The sequence below is a fragment of the Theropithecus gelada genome, chromosome 5, assembly GCF_003255815.1.
Source record: "Theropithecus gelada isolate Dixy chromosome 5, Tgel_1.0, whole genome shotgun sequence".
NCBI lineage: Eukaryota > Metazoa > Chordata > Mammalia > Primates > Cercopithecidae > Theropithecus > Theropithecus gelada.
Window position 1 is genome coordinate 183898449 of NC_037672.1, and position 14606 is coordinate 183913054.

The window sequence follows — 14606 nt, forward strand, 5'->3', positions numbered from 1 at the left end:
ATGTGAGTGTTTTGTTACTGGAAGAAAGAGGAAACGGCATAGGTGGAGAGAAGCTGGGCTCGCAGCGGGAAGTAATGGTGCTCCTCCGGATTCTGCAATTTCAGGTAAACCAGCCTTGGGTTTTTCCTGTGATGTTTGCTTCTTTTCACTGTGAAGATCCAGCCTTCAAAGCAGAGCCTGACAGGTTGTGCTCTGCTAATCTGGCCTTCTGGGACACTGTCTGCCGTTGAATAATAGCAACGAGTCTGTGAGCTCAGGCTGCCCTCTGCTCTCGTTCATCTCAGGCAAGTGGCAGCAGAGAACACACATGAGCCATTCAGAACATTTCACAAATAACTTACACTCAGAGACTTGAATAATGCTACTTTTTAAAAAGTTTTATTATGTTCATCATGAAGCTTTAAAAAAGTCTTTTGCATTTGAGAGGAAAAATTATAATGTGAAAAATGTCCAGTTCTGCATCTCAGTTATTTAAATGGTAATCCAAAGAAGCTCCTTCTCAGAAGCAATATTATTTTACACATGCCCTGTCAGAGGGCCACTGTGCGTCGTCCCAGTCCAAAATCTTGAAGGGATTAGTGTAGAGAAAAGTTGTGCAATTAACTATTTCTATTTGATATATTCATTTTGATATTTATAATGTTTGCTTCACTTTCTGTGTGTGTGTGTGTGTGTGTGTGTGTGTGTGTGTGTGTTTTGTTTGTTTGTTTTTGTTTTTTTGAGATGGAGTTTTTATTCTTGTTGCCCAGGCTGGAGTACAATGATGCAGTCTGGGCTCACTGCAACCTCCACCTCCTGGGTTCAAGCGATTCTCCTGCCTCAGCCTCCCTAGCAGCTGGGATTACAGGCGTCCGCCTGGCTAATTTTTTTGTATTTTTAGTAGAGATGGGGTTTCACCATGTTGCCCAGGCTAGTCTTAAACTCCTGACCTCAGGTATCTACATGCCTCAGCCTCCCAAAGTGCTGGAATTACAGGCGTGAGCCACTGCGCCTGGCCTCACTTTCTAAGTGTTACTTCTCAGTTGTGAGGCATGTTAGGGCCTCCACCGAGAGGTAGAGAAAAACGGGCACAGATGGAATTGGGGCTATAGGATTCTCCTTGTGGAGCGCCGTCTCCACCTGGGGAAGGCTGATGTGTGTAACAGTGTCCGGAAGCGGTGGAAACCCGGAGACAACTACGGTAGTGTTGCTGTCCCAGACGTTAACCTGCTGAGTAGGACATGGAAGCAGAAAGTCACTAGACAGGCGTAAAGATGTGGTTCGAGAATGTTATCTTCTTAATTTCGGGGAGTTCTGCCATGAAGTGAGGCCCCAGCTGGCTGTGGGAGGGTGGAGGGAATATATCCCGCCCTGGAGGCTGGAGGGTTTGTAATACTTACTGGATTTGCGGTCAAGACAAACAGGCTACATTTCAAGGTAAAATTCCAGTCCCAGTGGCAGAAATAGGTTCTCTTGGGAATACAAGGAAAAGGCCAGTCCTCGGGACAGAAAGGGTGTGACAGGCTTTGTTTTAAGCATAAGTGGACACTGGATTATAGATACTGGATTCAAGATAGGAAAATAAATCCGCTTCTCCTCCGCGGTAGTTCTGGGAGGCACTGTCAGCTGGGACTCGTTGAGGGGTCTGGTTAGACTAGATTTTCAGGTCGAGGATGCTGGGCACTGGGCAGAGCAGCAGCAGGCAGGAACTGATACGCGGTAAGATTTCAAGGGTCAATGAACTACCTATTTCTGTCTCAGCCCCCAGAGCCTCCCACAGCATCAGCACAAAGTGGATGCTCCAAATGGGCGCTGAGTTGACATCAGTGACTCGTACAGCATGTTTCCCTAAGTATACCCAAGTAAATAGTGCGCATCCACGTCTAGAATGTCCATATTGCCTGTTTAGGATGGTTATAGGATAGACCCCAACTAAAGACCTCATTTCTTCTCCTAGTTTTGAGAGTGGTCTTTGAAAATATTTTCTTTTAGTGTTCCATTGAATGCACTCAAATAATAACATTAGTTTACTTTAAAATTGAATTAAACCCCATACGCATTTCTCTACACCTGTAGATTGTTTATCAAGAATAAAATTGTGGTGAAGTTTGCCACACTGAAATATTAGCATTACAGGAACAATATCCACCACGTTCAAAGTTAGACACTGCTCTTATTACTGAAATGAGATTTTTTCATGTATACAAATGATGTTACTGAAAACGATTGGAAGACGTGCTCCTTGAACATTAATAGGAAGATTTGTCCCACGGAACTCAAGTCCGCTCAACTCCTCTGCCTTGTGAATGTTGCCTGTGCTTCCAGGTAGTGACGAATTATGTCATTAAGGGATAGTGTGTTTCTTTCCACTTGCCCACACACAACAATTCACAATTCATTATAACCAAGAATATGTATCTTTCGTGGCATCCCATGTCTTTTCTTGCATAAGGGCTCTGTTAACTAGGATTTCATTTGTAAAATTTGCACTTTCTAAAAATTTCTTAGTGATTACCAAGTTTAACCCAATCTTATTGCATATTTGAAAACCAAAACTCAGATTGCTGGGGTGACTTTGCCTGAGGTCGAAGAGTTGCTATTCCTGAGATTCTGTTTTTCAACTAGTTTTTTTCCTCTTTTATATCATCTACCTCTGATTTGAAAATCATGGACAAAATATTTTTTGACAACATATAAATTACTCTTTATAGGCATAATTTAAGATAAGTATAATAACTTAATAAGGGTAATATAATTTATATTATATTATAAATATATAAAATAAATATTACTCTACAGATGTAATTTATAAAACCCTAAGGCAATATGATTCCTTGAGGCATTATTAATGATATAAACTTGAATTCAATTCACATGACAATTATGATCATTTTAACATACCTTTCGAAGAGATGCCTGAACAGGATCAATTGCTGGCTGTGTTGTCACACAAAATGTGGTTTGAAACAAAGGTAACCTGAGTTTTCAGAATATTTGAGTATGCTAATATAATATCTCCAAAGGAAAACTATATATATTTGACAAAATATGATATATTTTTCTGTAAAATGTATTCTAGATAAGATGCATTATCTATAACAGATCTGCATGACCCCTACTGTGTGCTTCTCCCCTTTTTGGCTGTTTAGTTATCTAAGTCCACTGTCAATTTATACAACAGCAATCTATCTGAAATACTCTGCAACAAGAGAAGTCTCAATGAAATTCAATACTGAAATGAAATACCTTTAAAAAGTAGCCAAATAGCCAAATGTCTTCTAAATTTCCGCATTTGTGGCATTCTGTGGAGAAATTCTCCAGATAAATGTTTACAATGTTCAGTCCTCACATGAAGGTAACTTTGACGAAGACACTTCCCGTATTAGTCCCTATGAGAAACTGAAAGATTAATGCCACTACTCCAGAAATACTGATTTAATCAACGTTTTTATTAAATAAAATTGACTAAAACTGGTCTTCTTTCTCATGACCTCATCTCTTACAAGGCAACTGCATTAACATGTATAGAGGCATAGCGTTCTTCAGATCTATGTCATCAATTACTTACTGACCATTAAGCTCACTATTAGTTTTATACCAGCAAATAGAAGAGATATAATTATCAAGCATTATCAATTAGTATGTACCCAGGGCCACAGAGTCATCAATTTATAGATCTCTGTTTATCTGTCATTTTCCTTTGGAGACATTATATTAACATACTCAAATATTCTGAAAACTCAGGTTACCTTTGTTTAAAACCACATTTTGTGTGACAACACAGCCAGCAATTGATCCTGTTCAGGCATCCCTTTGAAAGGTTAAAATGATCATAATTGTCCTGTGAATTGAATTAATTCAAGTTTACGTCTTTAATAATGCCTCAAGGAATTATATTGCCTTAGGGTTTTATAAATTACTCTTATAAAGATAAGAAAAAATTAGTTGAAAATAATTGAGCTTATACTATGGCATAGTGAACAATATCTAGCTTATCGGATAGTTAATTTGTACATATAAAACGAATATAGAATTATATATGAGGTTAACTCAACTGTCTGTGTCTGTAGCCACTAATCTACATACTCTAGCTCTTGTTCACATATCCAATACATATTTCCTGAGCACCTACTTGACTCCAGGCACACTGCTGGGACAGGAAATATGATATGAATGAGACGTCTGCCCTCAAAGGTCCTGTTCAGGGAGAGGGTTGTTGCTGACTTCAGTTCCTGCTCCCTTGGCAGGCATCATTTATCAGTGGAGATATTCTTGCCCCAGAGCTTTGGTGTCCGCAACTTTTGTGCTCTTTGACGGGTCCGAGAATGAATCAAAACTGGCCTGGGAGTTAAAATAATTTGCCATCCCTGGCTGTATATTTATATGTGTATGTAGTGGCTAATAAATTAGGTGTTTCACCCTAGACACCCAGGCACAATCAATAACAATAATCAAATGAAGTTTGACACAGACCACAAAGAGAAGGTTATTACAAATCGGAACTTCTAACTTCCAAACTGGTTGCAGGACTTTTGGGTCTCTTTGCAGGAGTCCTTCACCAAAGACCAAATACAAGAGGTGGAGGAAGACTGGAAAGGAAGTTGTGGGGAATGCAGAGCGGATGTGGAGAGGAATGAAGGGTGATGTTTCCCTTAAGGATCATAGTGCCTCCCCCCGAGGCCACTGAGGGGTGCTTTCAAGGATGCCTTGGCAAATTTGCAGGTAAAGGACCACAGGGCACTGATGCCACAATCATGCCTGAGAAAGCTGCAGGGGCTTATGTGGAAGAGAGCTCTGCACGCGTGCAAGTTAATAGGAGCATGACTACTCAGCTCAGAGATAATCATACTGGTTCCACTTAAAAATGAATTGTGGCTGGGTGCAGTGGCCCATGCCTCTAATCCCAACACTCTGGGAGGCACAAGTGGGATGACTGCTTGAGGCCAGGAGTTTAAGACCAGCCTGGGCAACATAGTAAGACTCCATTTCTTAAAAAACAATATAAAAATAAGCCCAGCATGGTGGCAGGCACCTGTAGTCTCAGCTACTTAGGAGGCCAAGGCAGGAAGATCACTAGAGCCCAGGAGAGCAAGGCTACAAGTGAGCCATGTTCATGCCTCTGCACTCCAGCCTGGATGACAGAGTGAGACTGTGTCTATAAAAACTAACTAAATCAAACCAATAAAAATGAATCTTGCCTAAGGGGTTTTGCTTCCAGGGTAAGGGAACCCCTGTGGTCACAGGCTGGCGGGATCACCATGAACAGAAGCTGGATCAGGATTGGAAGCTTCAGGCTCAAGGAGAGGCACTGCCCGTGGCACGTTGCAATTGTGAGGCTTAGTAGAGGCGCCTTTAAATAACTCAAAGCATCTGTGTAAGAAAGTCAGCGCGTAAACCTCTGCAGGGTCTAGAAAGCAGCGCATCTGCTCGTGACAGTCACGATCATGTAAGAAGCACAAACACTCCAGCCACTTTGGATCCAACCTTCCCAACCCCAGCTGGTGGAAGCAGATAGGTCACTTCTCCCTGCGTCTCCTAAGCATAGGCTGAGGGCAGGGACTAAGATTTAACTTCAAATCAAGTTAGCGCTTTCTGATATCAATCTGGAAAAGGAAACTTTACATTACTTGAGCTCATATTTGCTACTTGAAGTTTTCATGGGCCTTTCTATTAACTAAGAGTGATCCAAAAGTAGTGGAAATTGTCTGCATTGGCACTCAAGGGCAGGCACTGGACTGCAAGTATCGAACGGGTTTCACGGGGCAGTGGGGAGCAGAAATAGAAGTGCTTATATCATTCATCCATTCATATTAGCGTGCACTTACTGAACACTCACTGTGTGCCGGGCACTGTTCCAGGTACTGGATGTTTGCCTATGGGGAAAAGAATAGGCAGAAACAGCCCCAGGATAACAAAGTGTTAGAGCAGGAGGCCTGCAGATAATGTCCACACACAGATGGATAGATGGTAGAGGACAGAGTGAGTAACTCACACACTCTGTTCATTTCTCTATCACCTCTCTAAAGTTTGGATGGAAGCCTAAGCTGGCAGAACTATGGAAAATGCGATTCTGGTTCTCTCTATAGATTATAGGTGAGGTTGTCCTCTTATCTATGTCCCATGCTGGTCTTCACTTAAAATGTCAGATTCTTGTATCGTGATTTCTTAGTAAATTGCAGAACTTTTGCAAAGTTCCACTTTAAAAATACTGCTCTTCCAGCACAATCCGCAATTGCAAAAACATGGAGCCAACCGAAATGACCACCAACCAACAAGTGGATAGAGAAAATGTGGCACCAGGCGTGGTGGCTCACACCTGCAATCCCAGCACTTTGGGAGACTGAGGCGGGCGAATCCTAAGGTCAGGAGATCGAGACCATCCTGGCTAACACAGTGAAATCCCATCTCTACTAAAAATACAAAAAAACTAGCTGGGCGCAGTGGCAAGCGCCTGTAGTCCCAGCTACTTGGGAGGCTGAGGCAGGAGAATGGCATGAACCTGGGAGGCAGAGCTTGCAGTGAGCTGAGATAGCACCACTGCACTCCAGCCTGGGTGACAGAGTGAGACTCCATCTGAAAGAAAGGAAAGGAAAAGAAAGGAAAAGAAAGGAAAGGAAAGGAAAGGAAGAAAGAAGGGAAGAAGGGAAGCAAGCAAGCAAGCAAGCAAGAAAGAAAGAAAGAAAGAAAGAGAGAGAAAGAAAGAGAGAGAGAGAAAGAAAGAGAGAGAGAGAAAGAAAGAAAGAAGGAAGGAAGGAAGGAAGGAAGGAAGGAAGGAAGGAAGGAAGGAAGGAGGGAAGGAAGGAAGGAAATGTGGCATATATACATCATGAAATACTACTTAGCCATAAAAAGAAATGAAATAATGGCATTTGCAGCAACTTGGATGGAGCTGGAGGCCATTATTCTAAGTGAAGTAACTCAGGAATAGAAAACCAAATATAATGTGTTCTCACTTACAAGTAGGAGCTAAGCTATGAGGATGCAAAGGCATAAGAATGATGTAATGGGCTTCAGGGACTTGGAGGGAAGGGTGAGACTGGGCTAGAAATAAGAGACTACACATTGTGCAAGGTATACACTGCTTAGGTGACGGGTGCACCAAAATCTCAGAAATCACCACTAAAGAGATTTTTCCATGTAACCAAACACCACCTCTTCTCCAAACACTATTGAAATAAAACTTCTAAAAACAGAAGAATGCCCTAAAATGTTTCAAAATCCTTTCTCTTTACTATGCACTAATTGGCATAGTAATTGGCACTCCCTATCCAAACACTAGGTCAAACTCTGAAAGTTAGTTTCATCAATTTTCTATAGATACATACTTCTTAAATAAAAATGTAATTTACAAAATAAAATAAAATACTGCTTTTCTTCAATTATGTGTATAATCAAACTGTAGTTTTTCCAACTGACTTGAATATGTTTTGCTACAAGTTTCTGCTTAAAATTGTTTCTACAGGGTCTGTTACATAAACACGTGCCATTTTCTTGCTCTTTCATAGGCAAGACTGTGGAGAAGATGTTTGGACTCTGGTGGCAGTCTTTTTTGATGGGTTCCTCAGCAGGGATGAATTAGCACAATTTGTGTTACATGTACTATAAGCAGGTTCTGGGTGGGTAATTTGCTTTGATCACTTTCTTTCCCCCGCCTCTCCTGCTCCCCACAAATACTCATACATAACCTACCTTGCAGGTCCTATTAATACAGAAATGGAAAAAAAAAGAGCTCTGACTTGTGGGAAAATGTTCATGTGGAATCCTCTATGACCACATGAAAGCTCTGAACTCTAGTGTATAACCGTCTGTCTGAAAAATTTGCCATAAAATTACTTTATCTTCATTTATGTGTGGCAGAACAAATGCACAACTAATGGAATCCAAATTTTAAAGCAGGAAAATGTGATCATTTAGTAGAAGGAAAGTGAAAGCATTTTTTGTTTAAACATTGAAATAATGACTGATTGACAGTTAAAATGATACATTTATAAATTATAGAAAACTTAAAATTCTGCTGCTAGATATTTGCTTATTAAAAACTTTATGAGGATCATGTCTGTTTTATACTCATAACATTGCTGCTGTCACTCAGTTCGAATTCCATAAGCTTCAGTCTAATGATGTTCTTTACACTGATATTTGAAATGTATGTTGTTTCAGTTCTTATATGTAAGATAAGAGTCCTTCAATGGTTTAGTTTATGCAATTCAGCCATTATTAAAAAACAATTTGGTTGAACAGTGTTTATTACATATTCAACCACTTTTACTTCAGAATATTGATAGCTAACTTCTGGCTATCAATTTAAGTCAGTTCAGCAAAAATACTATTGCTTTTTTATGACAGGCCAGATACAGTACTAGTTTTTGTGTTAGCTAAAAAATAGTACTGCCTCTGAAGAGCGTGTCATCCAACATGTTGTGAGGAAAGAGAGATGTACATTTTTAATTTATACTTTTATAATGCATAGTATATACATTTATAAGTTCAGTAAAATGTGTAAGGTCTGTGGCAAACACGGACAGATTGTTACTTATCTCTTCCTAGTTTCTAATCTATATCTGATTTCTATTAATAACAGAGAGAGAACTTGCACATGAGACAAGAGGCTATGATAAAGGGTATGCATAAAAATGATGGTGGGGTATTAGAAGGATTGTAAATGCTGATGGTACATGTGTGGACTGTGAAGGGAAGATGTGAATCTTCAGGAAATATGCATTAAAAAACAACGTGTATTAAAATACTGATTAAAACCATCTGATTAATCCAACAGTAAATGCTCTAGAGGCATTAACTTGAAACTCTCAAAGAATTATTATCTACTTGAATCTTGTTAATTTCTCAAATACTTCTAAGATATTGTTTACTACTTGTTAGTTTTTAAAATCACAAGAGTAATGTTATTTGCATATATATATATATATAGAGAGAGAGAGAGAGAGAGAGAGAGAGAGAGAGAGAGACAGCTAAAGCCAAACTAATAAAATAATAAATCTTTTCTTCTTCCAACAATCTGTCCTGTCTTCCTGACCTTACTTGATTGTTGATGGTGATGCAGAAGGAATTCTCAGGAGAGGCTGCAATAGTACAGTGCCTGGTTTCAAAGTGCATATTCAGACAAAATTCCCTTTGCTCACCACTTGGAGCTAGGATTCTGAGAATCACACACATCAAACACATATTTCAGGAAAAGAGAGTATGTCAGCCTGCCACGATAGAAGATACTTATGTAGTGAAGGGAGTCCACACTCTGAAAGCCAAAGCACTCAGGAAAATAAAAACTTACCTGTTACTGGGCCAGGAAATTTAAGAACATAAAATCTCCACAGAACTTGACTTCATGTAAGCATCAACATTACATAAAAGACAATAATACATGTCTATCAGGGGAACCCGCCCCCAGTATATCAACATAGGTTCTTTCTATTTTCCATAATTGTCAGCCAGCTGAGAAATAGAGACAGTATAAACAGAGGAATTTTACAGCTAGGCTGCCAGGGGTGACATCACATATGGGTAGGACTGTGATGCCCATCTGAGTCTCAGACCAGTAAGTTTTTATTAAGGGTCTCAAAAGGGGAGGGGGTGTAAGAACAGGGAGTAGGTAGAAAGACCACATGCTTCTGAGGGCAAAAAGAGGAACCACTAATAAGGGTCTAACAAAGATCACATGCTTCTGAGGGCAAAAAGCGGAACCACTAATAAGGGTCTAACAAAGATCACATGCTTCTGAGGGAACAGGACAAAAGGCAAAAGCAGAACCACTGATAAGGGTCCAACAAAGATCACAGGCAAAGGGCAAAAGCAGAACTACTGATTACGGTCTATGTTCAGCTGTGCACGTATTGTCTTGATAAACATCTTAAACAACAGAAAACAGGGTTCGAGAGCAGAGAACTGGTCTGACCACACATTTACCAGGGTGGAGTTTTTCCCCACACTAACAAGCCTGAGGGTACTGCAGGAGACCAGGGTGTATCTCAGTCCTTATCTCAACTGCACAGGACAAGACATTCCCAGAGTGGCCATTCATAGACCTCCCCCCAGGAACGCATTCCTTTCCCAGGGTATTAATATTCCTTGCTAGGAAAAGAATTTAGTGATATCTCTCCTACTTGCAAGTCCGTTTATAGGCTCTCTGCAAGAAGAAAAATAAGGCCATTTTTGTCCGACCCCACAGGCAGTCAGACCTTATGGTTGTCTTCCCTTGGTCCATAAAAATCGCTGTTATTCTGTTCTTTTTCAAGGTGCATTGATTTCATATGGTTCAAACAGACATGTTTTACAATCAATTTGTAGTGTTAACACAATTGTCACAGTGGTTCTGAGGTGATGTACATCCCCAGCTTACAAAGATAACAGGATTAAGAGATTAAAGTAAAGACAGGCATAAGAAATTATAAAAGTATTATTTGGGAACGGATAAATGTCCATATTAAAATGAAATCTTCACAATTTACGTTCCTCTGCCGCAGCTCCAGCTGGTCCCTCCGTTCGGGGTCCCTGACTTCCCACAACACATGCCGTCAGTTTCAGGAGTAAAATTAAGAGAGTTTTGATTGGATGAGCCCACAGCAATGGAAATTAACCTGACCCATAGGCTTTTGAAGGCCAATATGATTTCCTATCCACAGAGCATAAGTAAATCAGAAATTTGCAGTTGTGTATGTGAGTTAGCATTTCAATATAAATAAAATTAGGCACGGCTGCTCTACTACATACTGCCATGTCTTTGTCTCACCTTCTGTTTTCTATTTCTTTCTTCCCTCCAGGTAAACAAAATAGAATCAGGGAATCTTAAGAGAAGTGTGTGTCTGCATGGAGGTGAGGGCACAGGCAGAGAAGGCAGCGGAGTGTCAGACTGGGTGTAAGAGTCCCGATGAGACTCCATGGAACTGATAGAGATGATGGGAAGGTGGAATTACATTCCTTTTAGACATCACATTTCAGACTCGTTTTCGAGTTCTAATTTTTAGGAGCTCCATGGCATTTTTTTGTATATGACTATAATTTGCTTCTTGGAACCATTAAGGCAAATATTTTGAGGGATGTTCTATGTGTAGCTTTTTTTGTGAATTTTCATTCTTGTGCAGAGATTTCTACAATCACCAGGTGGTTGGCTATCTGTGCATCTCTCAGTCATTGTTGTCACTTTCCCAGTGATGGGAAAATATGATGCTATGTGACAGCCCGTTGTTCTGACCTTCCTTCATCCTTTCTTTATAAGATATTTCCTAATATAATTTATTAATTTCCTAATACAGTTTATTAAAGTTGAACACACTCTATGGAACAGTTCCTAATAGTTTTAGCCGAAGTGTTTCTTATCAATTCCAAACCTTTTCTTATCTGAACTTAAAATATTTTCTTTAAGCCTCTTGTCAGCAGTTTCTTATTCTAGATAATATTTGAGTAAAAAATCTATAAGAATGAAATGTGGAATTCACTGTAGAGGTAAAGACTTTTACTGTAGGTCATAATGAGTTGGGAGTTTGGGTATTTCAGGATAATTCTACAGGTAGAATTCTGTTAGATGGCATCAAATATGCCACAAATAAAACACTACCCCTAGAGATATACCAGCTTTATATAGAAAAGTGGCTAATTTATGTGGAGCTCCAGTTCCATCTCTAATTTCAGTAAATTTAGAAAGAGAATCTGTAGTGTATATACACAAATAAGCTTGCTATTGGAACACTGTTCTAATAGTGAGACTGGAAATATCTTTGGAACATATAAACATTAATTCCTTCTAGAGAAAATGTTCATTTTCCACGTCTATTTATTTCTTTTTTAAAAAAAATTTTAGGCCTTCTGAATATGTAAGATGTTAGCTAAAAATTTAAATTATGTTCTAGGGTATTTGGAATTTACTTGCCTTTAAAACACCATAACCACTTCAGAAGAGGTACTTCTTGTCTCATTTGTAATTCTGTGATGTAAATGCTGAAGTTTCACAAATTGACAATGATGGTTATTGCAGTATTAACATCGCTATGCATCTCTTTGGTTAGTTTACAAGCTTAATTAATCATGCTTCATTTTCTTTTGGGCTCTCATAGCAGCTTCTCTTATTTTTGAATGAAATTACTTCTGAAAGAGAACGTCCTCTGAGGACACACTAATTCTCCCACCTCCTCAGAAATTCCTCCTCAGAAGAGGCACATTTGCTCAGCACTGAAGCCATACCCCAGAAGCCTGGGGCCCTGTGTGGAGGGTGAATGCCGACAAGAGCTTGGGGACTGCAGCTTCTAAAGTCTGTTTCTGCTGCTCGCCGTGGGGCCTGCGGGGCTGAGCTTCATCTTTCTGTGCCTCATTTCACTCTCAGTGGAAAGGGCATAATATTTTTATCCCCAGTGTCTTGTAAGTCATTTATTTTTCAATTTTTATAATGAACTCTTTGTTCATGTTGAAGCAAACCTGTATTATTAATAAATGATCCTGTCACAATGAAACACTCCCCTGGCTCTGCAGAGAGCCGAGGGACAGTTCTGTCCCCTGTCACCAGCACTCCCCTTTCTTTACTGGATAAGCCTTACTTACACTGTCCCCTAAAGGTCAGCATGTGGAGGGTTTGCCGACTCAGTCTGAAAGGACAAAGTCCCAGAGTTTCAACCTACCGATTTGAAAGACCCATTACTCTAGTCCTTAGTAGAAATAAAACCTGGGAGCATTTAGGGAAAAATAGAATCTTAATTTTGCTGAGAGCCAGAATTTTCTTCCACAATACCTGTCTTATTATTCAGTAAGCCATCCAGAGTCACAGGAGATTGGAAGTCACTCACTGGCTCCCAGATGTTCTCACAGCCATAGTCTTCACTGCCTGCGAACAACTCAAGAAAAGAGTCTTTCTTCTGTTGCTGTTTCTTCATACAGAACAAGATGAGACACAAGCCTCCTGCTTAATTAGAGTATTGAATTTTTGAAAATGTCTGGTCATTTTGTTCTTCCTCTTGTTTCCATCTAGTGTTGCCACTCTAATCAGGGAATGGCAGTGCTAAAAATACAGATGTTAACACCACATCAGTCTATCCTGATTATCACTCACAGATCAAACACTTTTTAGGGAGGAAAAACTGTAATGAGAACTAAAATTTGATTTGGGGACTATTTCACTTATATGTTTTGTTCACATGATTACTAGCCTTCTTTCTTCAGTAATAGTTATTACTATGACCATTGCTGTTAATTCTGTGGCTTACAATTTACTTATCACTTCCCATACAGACCCAAGCACTGAGCTAAGTATTTCACAGGCATTATCTCATGGAAGGCACTCAACAATGATATCAACGGGCGATTGTCATCATCCTCATTTTATAGGTGAGGAGTTAAAGAACAGGCAACCTACAGAATGGGAGAAAAATGTTGCAATCTACTCGTCTGACAAAGGGCTAATATCCAGAACCTATAAAGCACTCAAACAAATTTCAAACAACCCCATCAAAAAGTGGGCAAAGGATATGAACAGGCACTTCTCAAAAGAAGACATTTATGCAGCCAACAGACACATGAAAAAATGTTCATCATCACTGGCCATCAGAGAAATGCAAATCAAAACCACAATGAGATACCACCTCACACCAGTTAGAATGGTGATCATTAAAAAGTCAGGACACAACAGGTGCTGGAGAGGATGTGGAGAAATAGGAACGGTTTTACACTGCTGGTGGGACTGTAAACTAGTTCACTGGGGGGAAACCCCAACCCCCGATATTTATCGTGGGTTCTTTTCTATTTCCTAGGCATCTCAACTGGTTTGAAAAATAAAGGGAAAGAGCACAAGAGAGAGAAATTTAAAGCTGGGTGTCTGGGGGATACATCACACATCAGCAGGTTCTGTGATGCTCCCTGAGCTGTAAAACCAGCAAGTTTTTATTAGCGATTTTCAAAAGGGGAGGGAGTGCATGAATAGGGTGTGGGTCACAGAGATCATATGCTTCACAAGGTAATAAAATATCACAAAGCAAGTGGAGGCAGGGCAAGATCACAGGACCAAGGATAGGGTGAAATTAAAATTGCTAATGTAGTTTCGGGCACGCATTGCCATTGATAACATCTTATCAGGAGACAGGGTTTGAGAGCAGACAACCTGTCTGACCAAAATTTATTAGGTGGGAATTTCCTCATCTCAATAAGCCTGGGAGCACTACAGGGGACCAGGGCTTATTTCTTCCCTTCAGCTTCAACCATAAAAGGTAGTCGCCTTAAGGGGGCCATCTATAGACCTACCATCAGGGCGCATTTGCTTTCTCAGGGATGTACCTTGCTGAGAAAAATAATTCAGTGATATTTCTCCTATTTGCACTTGAAAGAAGAGAAATATGGCTCTGTTCCGCCTGGTTCACTGGCAGTCAGTTTAAGGTTACCTCCCTTGTTCCCTGAATATTGCTGTTAACCTGTTCTTTTTTCAAGGTGCCAGATTTTATATCGTTCAAACACACATGCTCTACAAACAATTTGTGCAGTTAACGCAATCATCACAGGGTCCTGAGGCAACATATATCCTCCTTAGCTTACAAAGAAGATGATGGGATTAAGAGATTAAAGACAGGCATAGGAAATCACAAGAGTATTGATTGGGGAAGTGATAAGTGTCCATGAAATCTTCACAATTTATGTTT